General features: G+C 35.7%; 2 pseudogenes; one reads left to right on the forward strand and one right to left on the reverse strand.

Moving 5' to 3' along the window:
• LOC149213609 (large ribosomal subunit protein uL5z-like) overlaps positions 1 to 18,358 on the forward strand; it is a 32,297-nt pseudogene extending 13,939 nt beyond the window's left edge.
• LOC149213610 (putative glucan endo-1,3-beta-glucosidase A6 pseudogene) lies at positions 14,838 to 16,489 on the reverse strand (annotated as a pseudogene).
• Positions 18,359 to 20,817: the final 2,459 nt, after the last annotated feature.

The raw sequence follows: 20,817 nt of genomic DNA on the forward strand, positions 1-20,817 counted from the left end.
TCTAACTTGGTCATTAATTTGTTGTTTCAATTTTATCGTTTAGTAGTATATTTAGTCACAAATTTGGTTATTAATTTAGTCATTAATTTAGTCGATAATTTCCACATTTAATGATCAAATATACAACAAAATATATTAGTACATGATCTCCTCAGAAAATCAATTAATGACTATAGAAATATGACCAAAATGTTAGTCGTGTTATAAGATACTATAAATTAGCTACTAATAGTCATATATATGCAAATTTTAGTCATCGTTTAAGTCAATTAATGACCAAAGAAATATGACTAAATTTCAGTCGTGTTATAAGATACTGTAAATTAGCTACTAATATTCGTATAGATGCAAAATTTAGTCGTCATTTCTAATCACAAATTTATCATTTGTGGTGGGCTCCAGTATTGCAACAATGATGCTGCAACTCCTGGGACTCCCTTCTTTACTTTTATCAACCCAGTTGTTCATAACAAACTTGGAAGCGACAGTGCTATATGCACAAGTACTAGCTTTTGTCGCAGGTTGTCACTTGATCAGCTGACACAAGTCTGCTAAGGGCTTAAGCCAACTTCTATGAGCTCTTAGAAGAAGCTTTTAATTGTGATTGACGAAAGCTAACTCAAAGGAGGCTAGTCTACTTGCAGAAAGAAGCTGAACGCTGAAAGGAAATGCAAACCCTAGCAAACCCTAGTTTTACTGACGAACCCTACTGGTGCAAGAAAAGAGATGAAAGCAATGGAAATGGATGCCATTTACTCTTGGAAAGGTAAAATACATGCGACTTAGCTGCTTCTGAAGGAAAATATGGAAAAAGCATCTTTTTGTATTTTTGAGTAATCTGTCAGAATTATTATGCATGTGCTTTAACTATTTTTTACTGTGCAGAGGTTGATTGGCGAAAGGAAAGGGAGTAGGCGCTTGCAAGAGGTTGGGAAGGTGAGAAGAGGGCCTAAGGGGTCCCTAACACCCTTCCAAAGAGTTTCACAGTGATCAGATCTCGAAAAACCACTCACGTGAACTTCTATAGGAAGTCTGCAGGGGTTCTACAAGATGTTCTACAAGAAGATCCGAAAGAGGATTTTGGAGGGTTGATGGTGGAAAAACGGTGGGAAAGTGGAAATGGAGGATGGATGAGGATGAAAAGGGGTCTAGGACCTGGTAAATGAGGCTAAGGAGTGATTAAGGTGGTTGGATTCATTCAAGGATGGAAGGAGCGATGCTGCACAAGAATGTAGAAATTAGGGCAAATTGGAAAACTGTGGCAAATGAAGGGAAGGAATCTTGGATTAGGGGTTGGAGCAGGTTGTATGATGGAGGAAGGCTAGGCAGGGAGGTATTACAGGTGCTCTGCACACTATTTTCCAAAATTGATCGAACAAAGACTAGGAAAACCAGAGATCTAGCTATTTTGACCTAATCTGACCTAAAAACTAGAAACATGATGAACAGAAATTTATACACAGGAAATCATGCAAGATAACTATGAAAGCTAAGCAAGAACAGATCTAAACATGCAAGTATAACTAGTATCAACTTTTCCAACCAAAAATCTAACACTAGCAATTGCATGGAAAGGCAAAAACAATGTTTTTGTGGCAGCAAGTATACCTTGGTCTCAGCTCATGGTCCCAAGGAGGGAGAGATGAGATCAAGGATTGCTTGATGGCCTTTTTGTAGATCTTTTTTGTCACCAAACTGTCAAATCAACTTGAAGCATGAAAAGCTATTTTAATCATCAAAATCAACCTAAGTAACAAAGCAAGATCTTAACCTAAATAACAGAAATTATTCTATGAATGCAAGGAAAACACATAAAAGTACACAAAGGAGGTACTATCACTTGGGTTGGGCCCAACCCCAAGAGCTACAGCCTCCTAAGAAAGATCAGAGCTGGTGCAAAGCTGGATTCATCTTTATTGATCAAAAAATAACAGTTACATCCCAAAAGTTGTCTACAAGAAAAAGCTTGAAAATGTGTTGATACAGGGCTGCACTAGAGTGCGAAAATAGACTAAAAAATGACTAAATTCTAACTAACAACACTGAGGCCCTAAGCCTTCTTCTCTATACAAATGGGGACCTCCAACAGTCCTCCTAAAATCAAGTAACTCGGCTTCCTGGAACTGAAGATAACAGCAGTCCTACTTGACTTGCTTGGTTGCCCCTTGGCTTTGTGCTCTGAGTTTTGATGGAGAATTCGAGGTAAGGGCTCATAAATGAAGGGGAAACCTTCCTACAAATCCTCTCCCTTGTTCTTCCACAAATTTGGCTGCCAAGTGCTCATTAAACCTTTGATTTTGTCTCAAAATTGACCAAAAATCTGCATAAAGCACACATTAGACTTTTTGGCATAATGACTAACCCAATTCACTCTATTAGCATAAATATAATCAAAAACATGCAATAAACTAATGAGAATTGTGGATTAAGTCGAATTAGGAGGCTGAATGAGCCCATATAATTACCCATTTCTGGGGCTCATCATCACCCCCCTACTGAAGGTGTTGCTCATCCTCTGAGCAACTAATCTATCTCTTCATTCTTGATGGCCCTGGTGGCCTCCCTATCATCCCAAGCTTCTGAAGTGGTCTGCTCATGTGTGCCATAAAATTCTACCTTCTTGTCCATGTCCTTCCACTGCTCCTCCTATTCTGCTTGTTTGAATTCTTGTGCTTTTCCTGGCCTTAAAATACATGGAGGCCTACCTTTTTCTCTTTCTTTTGGCTTAATTGGTGTGCTTAGGGCAGTGAGACCAGCTGCTGCCTCACTTTCCAGAGTCTCAGGGGACCCTTTTCATTGTTTTGCCTCTGCTTCCTCTTTTTCTCCTCCTTCTGTCTCTTCATCCTTCTCCTCTTCTATTCCTGCTAAGTCATCAGTTGCTTCATCTTCTCCCCCTTTCTACTCTTCTTCCTCACTGTCAGAAGGACTGATATCATAGGTGAGGGATTTTATGTCACCTTAAGCTATCATCCTTTTGAAGACTTCCCATGCCACAGGGAGTGTGAATGTATGGAGGGCTTCTTCCACTAAAATTTTAATTAACCCATAGTGAGCCAGCTGATCTGGACTCCCTGCCTTAAACTTAATGCTGGAGTATATGAATCCTTCTGCCATTGTGCTTATACCCCTTCTAAACACCAAATGTAGGGATGGAGACAAGAATTTTGAAGAAAATAGGAAGACAGGGGTAAACTGTGTTTTTTCTAAGAAACAGGTAGCCCTTTTTTTTTAATGCAATTTCTCCCTTCTTCAAGCTTAATTCTTCCCTAAAATTGCATCACTTCTTTTGTAGAAACATGCAACAGATAAAACTGTTTGTTTTCTTCTTCTTCTTTATTTAAAACAGGCAGAAATTTTGAATGCAATTACTCTTCTTTTTTAGGTTTAATCCTTCCTTAAAATGATATCATTCCTTCCACATATTGATAATCAAGGTGGCTATGCATGGAATCTACCTCTTGAAGGCAGAAATTTTGCAAAAACCCGTGTTTTCTTCTAAAAAAGATAGTTCACTACCCCTCCTGTAGAACTGGCTGTAGGTGCTCCTGTAGAACCTGTTACTGCTCCTGGAATTTTTCGTGTTTTTTCACAACAACAATTTGCAATTTTTCCTCTCTTCAAACTTTTCCAACCTAAATTTGCTTCTCAGTTTTTGAAAAGAAATCAATTTTTTGACAGAACAAAAAGCAAATAACACAGTTTTTTCTTTTAGAGAGTGGACAGTCTTGCAAATTCAGTTTTTCAAACAAGCTTAGTTCCTATGGTTGCATCTCTCTTTTCAGAAGAATGTGAGAAAGAAGAAGATAGAATTTGAATGCAGAGGGAAAAAAACAGAGAACTGTGTAGAACTCAGAGAAAATATGCAGGCAGACTTTTCACTTTTTTCAATGTGCAGGTAGACTTTCACTCTCTTTTTTCATTCTAATGTCGTGTTTAATTCACCACCTTACTCAAAAAAATCATGCACAGAGAATTTTTCCTGATCCCACCTCATTTTGAGCTTGAATTTCGATGAAAATCCCGGGTTTTCTTTCTGCAGAGCTGTTCTCTGCCTTTCCTGTAGAAACCTTCCTATAGACATTGTTCCTGCTCCTGTAGAACTGTTATAGCTTCCTGTAGAATGTTGATAAGCAAGAGGGTTTTGAAAAATGGCAGAGAACAACTGGTTCACTGCTATGGAGGTGGTATAGAGCTTGTTGCAGCTGCGGGGACGATGATAAAATGGAAACAACGATGGTGAGAGTATTTCAAAGATGAGTTCGATTGGTTGTTTATGGAGACTTCCGTTGATGGAGGGTGAGTTGGCCAAGTGCACGTTGGCCCCATGCAGACCATTGGTCCCCACTGCAGTGTTATTATGAACTATATGTTCTCTCCCTGTTAATCACTTGACATCAGTTGTGCTGGAGTTCAAAACATCTGTCACTACCTGTTTGAGTTGACTATACACGTATGTTGTATGATTTCCGGCTGAGCGCTGTAGAACTAGACAAGGCTCTGTCTGAACTGGATGAGGGTGGCCAGTTAGCTGGCCACTGATCTTGTTTAATCACAACCATCTCATTGTCCATGCAGTTCTTAAATTACATTCATGCAACAGAGGAACGGGTTTAGTCACTTACCTGGAAGTCGAATGCGTTTGTTGTGAGGTGTTGTGGCCTTTCCTTCTGCTGCATGCCTTTGTTTCTGTGGATGCATGCTTGTCTAGTTGCTGATACATGGCTATTTTTCTTGTGCAGGTATCCTCTAGCTGGATCTAAGTTGCAGGAGTCTACTTCCACCTTCAGATTTGCACCCTCATGCTGCTGATGCTAGATTTTTGTAGGACAGCGACTTGTTTTCTCCATAGCTCCCAAACGATAGATCGGATTGACCTGAAATTTTTTGAGCATGTTTCTATCATCGTTATGCACCTCCCATAGCAAAATTGTGGTCAATGGATGAACAGATTTTGAGAAAAACTGAAAATGGCTGAATATGATAGAGGTCAATTTCTTGGAAACTATGCACTAGAATTGGCTGAAATTGCTTGGGTAGGTTACTGTTACCCATATGCATCTCACCATGAAATAGGTTTTGAAATGGATGCATGGATATAGAGAAAAAGTAAAAATGGATGAAGGTGATGGAGGCTGATTTCTTGGAAACTGTGCACTAGAATTGGCTGAAATTGCTTGGGCATGTTGCCATAATCCCTATACAACTCCCCATAAAATAGTTTTTTAAATGGATGCACGGTTTTCAAGTTAGGGAAAAAACAAAATTCTACTCTATGTATTTTTGTATCAGGGCATTCTGCAGTTTTTTGGACAGTAAGAAAAATGAGCCTGGGGTGTGATGCAGGCATGGAAATGATGGAAGAGGGGTTTGAAGACTACAGGAGGATTTATGAACCCTTCATGAAGCTTCCCTGTTTCTCAAACTACTTTTGAAGTCCACTTCTAGCTTTCTGTAATTTCTACAGGAACTTCCTGTAGAAAACACAGTTTTCAGAAAAGAAGCACAGTGAGGTCGAAAGAATGTCAAAAATGATGGAGAAGGGTGAGGGATGCTAGGATAGGTGCTGTTGTTGGTTTCAGAGCTTTCTTGGCACCTTCTTCTGCTTCCTGAAGTTCTACAAACCTGCGATACAATTGGAAATTCATTTTTCCTTTTTTCTTCCTTTTTTTGAAAACAACTAGGGTGCCTCAAGGAGGTTTTCACCCTAATTGCCTGCCCTGGGCGCCTCCAAGGGAGGTTTTCACCCAGGGATCTTATTCCCTTTTTCTTTTCTCTTCTTTCTAACCCATTGACCGCCTCATGGAGGTTTTCAATCAATGAGCCAATCTGAGGCGCCTCCGAGGAGGTTTTCACCTTAGATTTTTATTTTTCTCTTATTTTTCATTTTTTTCTTTTTCTCTTTTTTCTTTTTTTCCTACCCTACCCTACTTGAAAAACAAAATCATTTTCAAGTATAAGAATACTTCCAATGGAGCCATGTGCACATCGAGATGATAGACAAAATGATGTGGAGGCTTGAAATGCATGCTTTGACAAGTATCCGGATTTCAGAGACCAAATGATTTGACTTTGAAGGGATCAAGCATAGCTGAGGAAGAGAGTACTGCTGCAACTTAGTGACCGTCTGGAACCATATCTCAATATAGCTCTGATATCCTTGGTCCTTTTGCTGATCTGGATCATTCTTCATGTCACCTTCTACCATGACCTTCTCATCTTCCTCTTTTTGTTGATTTTTCTCTTGAATACATGGAGGATTTGATGGTAACCATGAGGGAGCTCTCTCGATCTCTGATTTTGTTGTCTTCTCTTTAACAAATGCAGCCCATGGTTCTTTGATCTTCTCTTTTGCATCTTTGTCAACTAGATGAGGTCCTTCAATGATATCAATATAATCTATGTTTTGCAATACTCTTCCTGAGCTATGGTGAATATCATTGAGCTCAAGAGGACTTGTTTGGACATGTTGTGCCTCAGCATTGGAATTGGGTTGAGCTACTCTAATGTGTGGGTTTGGAAATGGTGGTACGGTTAGTTGAGTGGGGGTGTATATTTGAGATGGATGTGGATGGGGTTGTGGTCGAGTAGGTGGTTTCCCACTATATACTTGTTGAGCCTGCTTGTTTTTTGGGTTCAAGTTCGGTTGAGCAGGCATTTGGGGCTGCCTTAGTGGAGCAGGAGGCGATGGTTGCGGTTGAGCAGGTGGTGGAAGAAAAGGAGCGGGAGGAGTGTTGTACTGGGACCTCCACCCCTGATGAGATGCATTCCACTAAGGTTGTGGCTGAGTGTAGGGGTGAAATGGATGAGCAGCTGGTTAGGCATAATATGGAGATGTGAAGGATTAAGGAGGAGGTGTGGACCAGGAAGGATGAGTAGGGGGACCCCAAGAAGGCATGGAAGTGGCTTGATAAGGGTTGTAATAGGTCTGGGATGTCCCTTGCATTCCCTACTGGTAAGGTATGGGTCCATGTGGCCTCCTTTGGTTCATATAATAGAGTGGTTCAGTGGCTCCTTTGGCCCTCTGATATGCAGCTTTAATTCCAGGCAAGGAAGGGCACTGGTTCGTAGGATGGTCTTTTTCATAGACAAAACACACTTCTATGGAGTGCAATGGACATTCGTTCCTAGGATGCTTTCTAGTGCACCTAGGACAAAAGATGGCCAAAGCCCTCTCGGCTTCCTCTTGCTTCCTTTGGATCTGCAAGGTATCCAGTTGCATGGCAAGAAACTGCCTCATCTCGCTCTTGAAATCTTCCAGCATATTTTCACATTCACCTTTTCCAACATAAAGGGATGAGTTGGAAGAAAAGGTACTGCTCCCAACATTTCTGTTTTCAGCCATTTTCTCCAAAGGAATGTTTTCTTCTTCTTCTCCCCTAGAGGTTCTTCAAATATGTCTTGCTGTCCACCTAGGGGTTCTTCTTAATCACAGCCATCGAAGAAGAGAGAAGGTTGGCTGTGTGAAGCAGTGGGGGTGTTGTGCAAACATTTTTCTGACTTATCTCTACTCCTACAAGGCATGAAAGGAAATCTTTTTGGTTGATTTTTGTTTTTTTTTCTGCTTGTACCTACAAAACTAAAATAGATTGAACTGCAACTAACTAAAATCTATCTTGCTGAAATGAAAATGCAGAATTGAAATGAAAGCAGGAAAGGACTAATCTATTTTGCTAAAATGAAATTGCAGAATTGGAATGAAAGCAGGAAATGCTAATCTACACTCGCTGAAATGAGATTGCGAAATTGAAATGAAAGCAGGAAATGCTAATATATGCTTGCTGAAATGAAATTGCGGAATTGAAATGCTAATCTACGCTTGCAGAATTGAAATTACAGAATGGAAATGAAACAACTACTCTACTCTTGCTGAAATAAACTACTTAGCAGAAGATTGCAGTAGAAAATAGAAGAAAAGCAGCGATCACAAATACTCTGACGCTTCCCCGGCAATGGCGCCAAAAAGATGGTAGGCTCCAATATTGCAGCAATGATGCTGCAACTCCTGGGACTCCCTTCTTTACTTTTATCAACCTAGTTGTTCGTAACAAACTTGGAAGCGACGGTGCTATATTGACAAGTACTAGCTCTTGCCGCAACCTGTCACTTGATCAGCTAGCACAAGTCCACTAGGGGCTTAAGCCAACTTCTATGAGCTCTTAGAAGAAGCTTTTAATTGTGATGGACGAAAGCTAACTCAAAGGAGGCTAGTCTACTTGCAGAAAGAAGCTGAAAGCTGAAAGGAAATGCAAACCCTAGCAAACCCTAGTTTTACCGACGAACCCTACTGGTGCAAGAAAAGAGATGAAAGCAGTGGAAATGGATGCCATCGACTCTTGGAAAGGTAAAATGCATGCGACTAAGCTACTTCTGAAGGAAAATATGGAAAAGGCATATTTTTGTATTTTTTAGTAATCTCTCAGAATTATTATGCATGTGCTTTAACTATTTTTTACTGTGCAGAGGTTGATTGGCGAAGGGAAAGGGAGTAGGCGCTTGCAGGAGGTTGGGAAGGTGAGAAAAGGGCCTCAGGGGTCCCTAGCACCCTTCCAAAGAGTTTCACAGTGATCAGATCTTGAAAAACCGCTCACGTGAACTTCTACGGGAAGTCTGCAAGGGTTCTACAGGAAGATCCGAAAGAGGATTTTGAAGGGTTGATGGTGGAAAGACGGTGGGAAAGTGGAAATGGAGGATGGATGAGGATGAAAATGGGCCTAGGACTTGGTAAATGAGGCTAAAGAATGATTAAGGTGGTTGGATTCGTTCAAGGATGGAAGGAGCGATGTTGCACAAGAATGTAGGAATTAGGGCAAATTGGAAAAGTGTGGCAAATGAAGGGAAGGAATCTTGGATTAGGGGTTGGAGCAGGTTGTATAATGGGGAAAGGCTAGGCAGGGAGGTATTACAGGTGCTCTGCACACTATTTTCAAAAACTGATTGAACAAAGACTAGGAAAACCATAGATCTAGCTATTTTGACCTAATCTAACCTAAAAACCAGAAACATGATGAACAGAAATTTATACACAGGAAATCATGCAAGTACAACTGGTATCAACTTTTCCAACTAAAAATCTAACACTAGCAATTGCACGGAAAGGCAAAAACAATGTTTTTGTGGCAGCAAGTATACCTTGGTCTCAGCGCATGGTCCCAAGGAGGGAGAGATTAGATCAAGGATTGCTTAATGGCCTTTTTGCAGATCTTTTCTGTCACCAAACTGTCAAATCAAATTGAAGCATGAAAAGCTATTTTAATCATCAAAATCAACCTAAGTAACAAAGCAAGACCTTAACCTAAATAACAGAAATTATTCTATGAATGCAAGGAAAACACATAAAAGTACACAAAGGAGGTATTGGCACTTGGGTTGGGCCCAACCCCAAGAGCTACAGCCTCCTAAGAAAGATCAAAGCTAGTGCAAAGCTGGATTCATCTTTATTGATCAAAATAATAGTTACATCCCAAAAACTATCTACAAGAAAAAGCTCGAAAATGTGTTGATATAGGGCTGCACTAGAGTGCGAAAATAGACTAAAAAATGGCTAAAATCTAACTAACAACACTGAGGCCCTAAGCCTTCTTATTTATACAAATGGGGACCTCCAACAGTCCTCCTAAAATCAAGTAACTCGGCTTCCTGGAACGAAAGATAACAGCAGTCCTACTTGACTTGCTTGGTTGCCCCTTGGCTTTGTGCTCCGAGTTTTGATGGAGAATTCTAGGTAACGGCTCATAAATGAAGGGGACACCTTCCTACAAATCCTCTCCCTTGTTCTTCCACGAATTTGGCTGCCAAGTGCTCATTAAACCTTTGATTTTGTCTCAAAATTGACCAAAAATCTGCATAAAGCACACATTAGACTTTTTAGCATAACGACTAACCCAATTCAGTCTATTAGCATAAATATAATAAAAAACATGCAATAAACTAATGAGAATGGTGGATTAAGTCAAATTAGGAGGCTGAATGAGCCCATATAATTACCCATTTATGGGGCTCATCAATTTGCAGTAGTCATTTATCATTTTTCTGGTAGTTTCATATTCATTATATAAACGACTGATATAATAGTTTATATTCATTTCATTTACTTTCATTAATAATCATTATAAATTACCAATTTATTCGTGTATTCATTTTATTTGTGTTCATCATTAATCAATATAAGCTACTAATTTGGTAGTTTTAGAGTGATTTTATGTATTCACTATTAATCAACATAAATTAATTAGTTTTATTTTGCAACTAATTTTAAAAAAAAATGGCATAAAATGTGCATGTTCATCTAATATGAAAACACAAAGTTACATATGTTAATTACAATACTAAATAATATCAAGTGCAACTATAGATAATTTCAACCACAAATTATATTATATAAAATGTCAAGTATTACAATATGAGTTTCCAACTTGATATTAATTATTTGGACTACAATTTACACATGAAATATTATTTCATCACTTCAAAACATTATCACTGTGTTGCCAAGGCATTACAAGTGAATTCACCAACTCTGAAGATGTAACCATCAGTCTCTATGTGTGTGTCTTATGCGAGATATTGGCTTTAAGAGTATCACTAGATAGGTTTTCTTCTCTCTCCCTTTTTGCATTTGTCGCTCCAGTGTTGTTGTTCTCATCTTTCTTCAATTGTTTCTTTTTACCATCATCATTGATCAGTTCCTCTACTGAAAACAAAATAAGATACAATCAAAAGTATAAGACATGAAATACAATGAATACTGGAATATAAACTAAAGTATACTATAAAATATTTATACGACATATACCTCAACATCAATAATGTCAATGCCATTTTTCCCCATAAAAGTAAGAAACTCGAACAAGTTTTCTTCACTTTGGTGATAGTGGCCACTATGTGGCCAGATGACCCGTAGAAACAAAACAAATAAAATGTCCCGAAAGAAAAGAACACCTTAATAACTTAGTATTTAACCTCTAGAGAAAGCTTAAGCACAATCATGCCAACTTACATGTTAAAAAGCTTAGGATGTGGATAATTTGTGAAAACAAATAATCTGAGGTGTGATGTCTAATCCTTGTCATTTTATTTGCAACAAAATTTCATTTTCTAATGCATGAACTTGGTCAAATATATAGACAATTTGTGCTCAAATAACAATATGACAGTAAACTTTTCTAATAGTCATGAAATTTTCTTAACACAAAACAACGAAAAGGATTTCAATTAATATCGTGTATTACTAATCTCATCCTCAAGCTTTGGATGTTGCTTAAATGGAAATGATACCAAGTATTTTCAATTTCATAGTTAAAAGAAAAAAAAAAAATCAAAAGAAACATTCAAAATACAATCAAATAAAAAAGAGAGGATACCATGGAATGAACATTGCAATGTTTAAATGTCCACTGGTGTCTTGTCTAGCATTCCTAATTTAACATTTGCTTGCCCTAAATAACCATGAAGTGAAAGAATCACAACATTAAAAACCATAGTAATCCCTACTCAAAACATTTCCAAAGTTGATTGCTCAAGTACCTTAGCTCCCCTTGTATTGGTTCCATGATTTCATATATTCCTTCGATGGTAGCACTGCAATAATTAGGACCCTATAGTTCCCTATCACAAAGGAATCCATTGCTGAAGAAACAAGTTTTCCAACTGAGGGCGACAGGTAGTTTCAAAAATAGAGGTTGCAGAATGTAGACTTGAATTTTTTCTTGAAGGAGGGTTGTCATAATCAATATTGGAATGTAGGGGTCCTCCAAAATATTTTGAAATCTGAATGACCTACCGCCCTTAGAACTATACAACACTTCTTCACCTGTGAAGGTGGGTATTCTAAAGCCTACTTGTATCTTATGAGGTTTCTTTGTCATTTGGTAGGTTTTAGCAAGATGAATCTACCATATTTCCTTCATCAAAGTTTGCTAAAGATGTTCACCAAAGCAATAGCAAGACCTAAGTGACAACCCCGTGATATTTTTCATCACGGCCTAATTAAAATATTATACACCCATGAGTTAAATAAGCAAGTGGATAATTTGTGGTAATTGAGATAGAGAAATCCCAATTTTAGAAGACTACCTGCACCAAGAAGATCAAGGAAAGGCCAAACCAGAGTTTCTTCCCAAACCCTAGCTTAGGAAACCAACGGTGAATCTAGTCACATCCCTGTTGAGAAACATGATCAAACTCCTGTGAAAAATCTAGAGGTTAAGATTTATGAAAGGAGGACTAGAAGGCAACAGAAACTGATGGTAGAAGAAGAGGAAGCAAAACAGAGAGAAACACAAAGAAAAAAAGGAAAAGAGGAGATCAAAACAAATGATGAAGCTGAGATAAAACCTAGGGTTTATGGAAAAATACCTCACACTTGCCCTACTAATGTGATGAGACTAAATTTCAAGGCTAAAATGAAGCCTAGGTTGAAAGAAACAATGATTATTGATGCAGAGGAGGATATTGTGCAAACTTCAAAAAGTAGAAAAAGATAAAGGAAAACAAAGCATGTTGACAAAAATAAGGGAAAAATCCTAGAGGCTACCAAAATCACACATAAACCTACTAAAAGGGTGACATTGAGTCTGAACAAGCTAGACGTACTTGATTAGGCAACAGAAGCCATTAATCAATGATGAGTTTGCTTCATGGGGAAAATAAATACACAAACCCTAATGGTCTCTCAACATTTTGACCTATTCAGTTTAATATTTTTTTACAGTAATTTTTTTTTAATATTTCGTGGTAATATATCATAGGTTTTTGTGGCTGAGGGAGTACGAGCCAAAATGAGGAAATAAAGCCTTGAAAGGAGCAAGCAGTCACAAAGGTAGTTACATAGTTTTGGCATAATTTATAGGTTCATGCACCAGTTTCCTACAAGGAGGGAAGACGAGTTTCAGTTCAAAATATCAAGCTTACAAACAAGTCAACATCCCCAGATCCTAAAATGCAGTAGTGGCATCATCCTTGTTCCAGAATACTAGTAGGAGATATGCACAATAGTTCTAAAAATCTGTTTTGACCAATGATATGTGTCAGATAGATATCCAAGTAGCTAAGATGATAGGATTATGATTATTTTTGTTAATTAAACTTTTAGATTATGTACATATCTTGTAATTATTTCTACCAAAATTTTAGGAGCTTATCTCTATTATATTTTCCTATATATTACATGAGAAATACAGAAAAAAGGTTGGTTTTTGAAAGAACAATAGTCATTGTCTGTGTGTTGAAATATTTATTCATTTACACTTTGTCAAGATCGGTAGATTTTGACTAGTGATATAAATATTGATGTGATAGTAAGTCTTAGTATATATCCTCTATATGTTATAATATTTCCTTCTTTGCAATCTCATTCAAATGTATGGTCTTCTAAGTATTTGAATAAGATTAATTGATTCAGAATTAATCTATGGTTTGATGCTTTGAGTTAAGATATTCAGGTATTCCCATCTCCATCCTCTAAATCTACCCTAGGATTCATTTTATATTCCCTATTGTAGTGGATTGCTCTTCTATTTTCTCCCTCTAACTATAACGATGAAAAATCTCTAGGATGTGATATCTACCTTGATTTTATCAATCCTGATCAAACAACAATTTATCTTAGTAAATTGACATAAACCCTAGATTCTTGACTCCATTTCCCAATGGACTATCTTCCTCAGGCCTAACCAAACCCTACATCTACACAGCACAGCGAAAGATCTAGCGACTATGTAAAAGTACAATCAGTTGTTGATTCAGTAATTAGAGATTAGAGAGAGCCCTCTCAAGATTGAAGGGGCTAGCCTTCAATCTATAAGTTGGATTGCAAAGGTTACCTTAGAGACTCCTCTCCTACAACCAAGAGGACATTTATAAGTGATAACACAACCCATCTTAAAATTACTGATATTCAAGCTTCAACACAAACAAAATACTGGCCATCACATTTTGGACAAGCTTACTGTTCAAATTTTATGTTTGTAACAACACCAACAACCAATGTAAAGAGGTAAAAACAACCTAAAATGATGGAGAGTTAATCATGGGGAGGAGAGAATTGTTTTTCTCAATAATTAACACAAGAGAGCACACTCCTACAATATGTGATACCCATATTGCGTACCATTGAACACACACCAAGGAAACTAACCACAAAGCTAAAGAGATCCATTAGTCAGAAAAGCATCATGTGTCAGCAGATAATAGACCCATATTCGCAAAATAACTCTGATATGTGTCAAATCAAAAAAAAGTCCAGCCCAAAAAATGAAATCAATTCAAACTAAAAAACAAGTATATCAAACCTATGTAGCGAGGCATATTTATTTAGATAACATGCAGATGAAGATTTAAAAGTGAAGTATATTATTTCTATAAAGAAACACATGCCAAAATTATGAAGGAATTGAAGTAAAAGGTAAAAACATCAAGCTTTAGAAGTGAGGCAGATTCATCTTAAACAAAACTACCAAGGCTAAAAAGAAAAGGAGATTCATGCCAATGCCACATCAAATATAAGATGTTCAATAGATTCATCCCAAAAAATTATAAAGAAAGAAAACATTAGACCTAAAAATAAGATTAGTTTGTCTATAAAAAACATAATTACCCTGTTATACAAAGTCGATGCAAGCAAAAAGAAAATATACCTCAAACCTAGCTCAAACAAGAATTCATATTCAAGGTGAAAGAAAATGTACCTAACCTAAATAGTATAGTAGTTTCAGGATAAAGGAAAACATACCTAACCCAAAAATATTCAAGCTAAAAACAAAGACTACAAAAACAATTGAGAGAATTAATTAAGATTCAAAGCTAAGGATGGGAAATTTCATACTAAAACAACTCAAAAATTAAACAAGCAAAAGAAAACTAGACATTGATATAATTACAAGTAAAATAATTTTTCTTATAGGATGTCGTGTGACTAGTGTTGCAGCTCCATTAAAGTAACAAGTGCCCCCTGAGTTCTTGAATTACTTCCAATAATTGTTGAAGCATAGGATGCATGATCAATAATTGTGTTAGGTTGATAATAAGGCTTCCCTAGCTGGATGGTAGTGTAGGTGTTATTTCTATTACTGCAGGCATAATTAATGGTAGATGGAGAGGCAAAAACATTTGCATTAGCATCTACAACACACCACAGTTGGCCAATGTAGGGTGGAGGTGGAGGAGGGAGAGGCTTATATTCTGAATCCTGGAGCTCCCTGGTGAGATCAATCTCATAAAAACCTTTGCTCCATTTAGATACAATAAACCACAATGTTTCTTAGTTCGTGGTCCAAGATTTTGATCCTCATTAAACAATGAAAAAATGTATGTGGCGATGAATTAATTAGGCTTGCAAGGTGTTCCTAGGGGAGGATCTACAAGAATTTTCCTTATAAGCCTTCAGTTATAATGGGTTTCATTAAATATGTTGGCACCCCAATGAGTAAGGTCCCTGATATTGGTCCATCTAGTTTCAGCTATGATTAACATAATTTCCTCATAACCTAGTTTTCTCATCATAGCTACAACTGCATCAAGTTTCTAGTCCAACAAATTGGTATACATAAGGCCATTAGGGTTGGTGTAGTTTTTGTCATGATCCCAAAAATTGGCATATTCCAAATAAATATTCATAAGATCATAACACCAACAAGAGTAAGGATACACATTTATAAACAAGTAGGATCTCATTCTAGTCATAACCTCAAGCATTGGTTTCACGGAAATTTCTACAACAACATCCCAAAATGAACCAGATGATGGAGGAAATGAAGTTTTGATCACATCCATATCCAAAGGGGTTCCTACCTTGATATGATGTAGCTTATATCTAGGTAGATCTTTCTTGATTCTCATCATAGTGGGAACTAGCTAGTATAAGGTCTAGTTGTTGTAGTCTGATAAAATTTCATTCCCTGCCAGGACTATATTTATCCTGGCTACAGGATAGAAGTAAACAAAATTATTCTTCACCCATTTGTCTACAAATGACTAGGTAGCCGACAGATTGGCAATGTCTTCATTCTTAATCATGACAAAGACCTTAATACCAGTCTGAGAGAGTGCCTTTAGGATATTTGGTTTAATATCATCAGTCAAATTATTGCAATCACTTTATATCCCAATTCCTTTAGCACAGTCTTACTGATATCCTGTATAAGTGCACTAATATATTTGTGGACTAATATATGTGTAAGTATATACTATAAAATAGAAAGTGTATATATGTGCACAACAATATGCAATGCAGCTTGATTACTTTACAAAGACATATGGACAAGTATCACATTTGTCAGGTTGTGGAAGTTAATAAACTATAAAGGTAATAAAAACTATATAGAAGTTGACCAAATTATTTGAAGAAAAGGCTATCAATATTTGGTGCATCTACATGTTTATTACAATATTTATAATAAAGCATTTTTAGAACATGCTCTTAATCACATCGGATATAGTATAATTACCCTTCTAATTTAAGCCCAACATAAAGTCCGAACTTATATGCTTTCATGGTTAATATGTGATATTTACTTTTATTGATTTTTTATTGCTTCTTGTCTCTTTTTGGTTCTTAGGTCAATTGGACATTTCCATGACTTGTGATAAGGAAGTTCACTTCGTCCACATCCTTGGTTATTTGTATACCTACTATTTTGGTTATGTAATTCTCTTTTTTCCTTGAATTTGACATTGTAGACATGGCACTTCCATGGTTGGAGCAATATTTGTTCAACATTTTTGTTGATTTGCTCCTCTCGCTTCTTGGGTTTTCTTTCTTCAGTTATGTTTCCAGCTTCAACACCATTTTCAATCCTTCAATTTTTTTAGATCTCTACACCTTATCTTCTTCTTTTGAATACAGAATCTTCAACCATTTATGAATTTGGTAACCATTTGTTGCAAGCTTTTAGAGTGACTAGGTGCCCTACAACCTTGTTGGGCGAAGATATTTGTTCCTCTTTTCAATTTTGTATCAGTAAGAGAAAATGTTTATAAAAAGAGGTTGACCACACAGACTAGCAAATATCCATTTGAACCTCTGATCTATTAAGTGGTGAGGCGTGCACTTCTTTCAATGTTAAATATATCTGGGGTTATGATGGATCGATGCTAGTACTCAAAATTGTCAAATTATTTCTCACTATTTTGAGATTATTTAAATAAAGCTTTCACATAATGTTAAAGGTCCATGCTTTAACATTATGAAAATTTGAGACTGAAATTTTGAGATACCTCCTTTCAATAAATATGAACTTTAATTCATCCCACATCAATTCCATCCCCTTAAAAGAATACATTTCATCCCTTTAAATAGAGTACTTTAATTGGATTTTTTCCTACAATTCTCCCCATAATTGATCCCCAAAAAATCAATCATTACATAGAATTATGTTTTTATCTACGTGTGAACAATAGATTCGTGGAAGGGGAATTATTTTTTTCATTTCCTTTGAATAAAATCATGTTCATATTGATTTATACATGTTTTTAAACTTAAAAGTTTATGAGATTTATTGTTTGATGATTCTCGACAGGTGTTGGAGCAACTCAGTGGGAAAACTCTAGTGGAAACACTCCAATTCTTTCCATGGGTAGGTTTCATATCTCACAAAGATATTCCTTGGTTGGACAGCAGGATTCAGATGAAGTTGGAAAATTGAAAAGTTTAGTTGACTCCTTTTTTATACTTTTCATATGGAGGAATATTTTTGAAACATCATTTGTTTTTTCTCTTGTTTTTATCATTTTTCCACAACAAGGTGTGTTGTAACGTCCATTAGAATCAGGTGAAATGAAAATATCACGTGCTATGTTACTATTCGGGGAGATAAGGGTCTTCAATTTTTGGATAGTGGGCTGAAAGTGAAGGAATATGAGTTACTCAAAAGTAACTTCAGTGAACAGGTTGTTTTGGTTTTGGAATTTAGGGGCACATTGATTTTCCAATCAAATGAGTTCAACGTTTTCTTGAATTGTGAAAGTAACATAATTTGGGAAATTTAACTCTATTGTGATATTGACATGATCTCAAGTTATTTTGTTGTTATGAAATAATATTAGTTCACGGTTGTTATTCTCGATTGTATCTTGTTAGTTTAATTTTAATTCCATTTGTGATAATTAGATTATTTTAAGTTATTTTCTAGGGTTTAGTTGTAATTAATTGTCTATTTTTCCCATTTAGCATGTATGATCCTTCAACTGGTATTTATGATATGGACTTTTACGTAGTCCTGGAATGTCCTCGATACAGAGACAACATGAGAAAGAGAGCTCAATACGTGTTGGCATTCACCACAGGGTTACCAAGGAAGATGTCGTGAAGCCATTTCAAGTTAAATATGAAGGAGTCATTCTTAACAAGTCACAAAATGTTTAAACAAACAACCTCGATAGGTTCTTATTAAGAGTAGTCTTGGTGAGCATCCACATCTGTGGACACAAGGAATTTGTCTTGTCTTGGTTTAATAGATGGATGGAACACTCCATCATGTAGCCTTAGAGTAGTCTTAGCTTGGTGTGCTTGTTTTGTTTATAACTAAAGGAATGAACTTTCGATATAGATTATCTGTTTTGAAGAGATTTTGAAGCGCTGGTTTTTTTGCAATTGAGAATTTTTTGGTAGGCTTTGTGTTGAGACTATCGTGTTCCTTAAAGATCAAGCCATGCACTTCTTAATTGAATACATGCATTGGATTTTGAATATAGAGATTATTACCTTTATTTAATAGATGATATAACATTCCTTCTGTTTATCAAAATTCTAGCTAAGAGAAAGGCAGATAAAGCTCTCCAAAATTTTGTCAATTGAATTTAACTTACGTGGTTAGTTAACATCATTGTGATCCCAAGTTCAACTCTACTAAATTCACATGTTTAGCCTCTAAAATATAGTAAGTTTGTGGTGTCATTAAGTGAATATACTATGTATACTATCTATACTGACCTAAGGCTACAAAAAACTAATTTCTTTATCCAAAAAATTCTCCAAATCTAAAAATTCTTTTAAATAAAATAATTCATATTTATAATTTAAATATTCAATTAAATAACATAACATGTCGCATCTTCTTTCATCAATGCTACTCTTACCTATGCTACCACCTTACGGAGTTTCCTTTACAACATGTGGAGTGATTACTAATTATTATTTTTTTAATAACTAATATACTAGAAATTGTAATTAATATACAAACAAATTTATTTATTTTAGTATATAAAGTTATAAAAGAATTCATATTTTTTTGGAAACAAAGTCTTCAAACAATTTAATTTAATTTTTAAATAAAAAATATTTAATTACACATCGTAATGAATATTTTTTCTCTCTCACACATATATATTTCCAAAAAAACTAATTTTTTTTGGTTTTTGTTTTTTAATTATATTACGGAGTAAATGTCAAAACATGGATTAACATTTGGAAATGAATAAACATCTTAAAAAAAGTGAATGACTTGTATAATTAAACTTTGGTTGTTTATTTATTATATTGGCATTGATTGATATGAGAGAGAGGGATCTGGTTATAAGTTTAATAAAGCAGATAACTCGTTGTCTTTCTTCATGCAACTGATGTTGTTTCAATTAGATCTTATAATTGCAATTGCAAGGTCTTAATCTGGATCCGTTGATAAGTATTTTGTTTATGGATTCTCTTATGGTTTAGGATTATCAATGGATTCAGAATCAAAGTCATAAGTACCTCTGGGATGGTTATAAGGTAAAGTGTGAGATTTAATCTCCATCCACCCGTCTTCTAATCCATTCTCGGGATAATTTGTAGATATACATATATGGGAAACAATATTTTTTAATATGTTAGTACAAAGAACTTGGACTATTTCTAGATGTGTGCATGTCATTTTTGTGAAAGGGCCATACTAATATAGGGAAACTATATATAAGAAACCAATCACACAATCTCTAAATCCAAAAAAAAGTAGTCTACCGACTAAGTCAATGGCATAATCAAAATAATAACCACCACATAAGCATGGAAAATTTTAGGGGCTAATATTCGTAGGTGAGCTAATTTTCCATGATTTTTCTAAAAAAAAAATTCGCTAATTTCCATTCTTTTATAGAAATGATTCGCTAAAATTTTATAATAAAAATTATTTTACCTTAAAAATTGTCAATATTACATAGAGAGTATATATAAAATCATTAGAAATTTGAATAATTTTACAAATACATCAATAAATATTTTATAGTTTTCATATTAAAGACTAGTGAGATTCGCCAATGTTTTTAAACTTCAAGATAATTTTCTATCCTTAAAATTTTCCGTGTAGATAAGATGGAGCTCCAAGCTTAGTGGGTGTGAATTTTGGGTCAACTTTAAAAGGTCGTGACAAAGCAAAACTTTATCTATCATGATAAAAATGGTCATGATTCATAAGATTTTCGCTCACTAAAATATATCTGATTCACCCTGTTACCATGGTACTATTAAAACATAAGAATGAATAAATGATTGTGAGGAGAAGAGATCACTTAAAATAAAAATATTTTGAGTAAAATATGTTTTATTCAATCACCATATAAATCTCAATTGTTAGTGAACTCCTATGAAAATATTTTTCGTGCGGTGGCCATTTATATTTTCAAATTGCAGCCTATTTCAAACTTGGCACTAAACAAACTTGGAATGGAACGTACCGATAAAGTGTAAATAATTTTCTTGATAATTCTATGGTGTGTGACGTACAAATTAAAAAACACTTACCATTTTGGGATTTTGTAATAAAATAATTTATTAGTCTCTGTGTTTAATCTAAGTGTTCAAGTTGGTATGGTCACCTAAAGTTGTTTTCCCTGTGGAAATTAACCCAA

This window comes from Pinus tabuliformis, chromosome 1_1 (genome assembly GCF_031772625.1).
Source record: "Pinus tabuliformis cultivar Carrire ecotype Pingquan chromosome 1_1, CPIR1, whole genome shotgun sequence".
Taxonomy (NCBI): Eukaryota; Viridiplantae; Streptophyta; class Pinopsida; order Pinales; family Pinaceae; genus Pinus; species Pinus tabuliformis.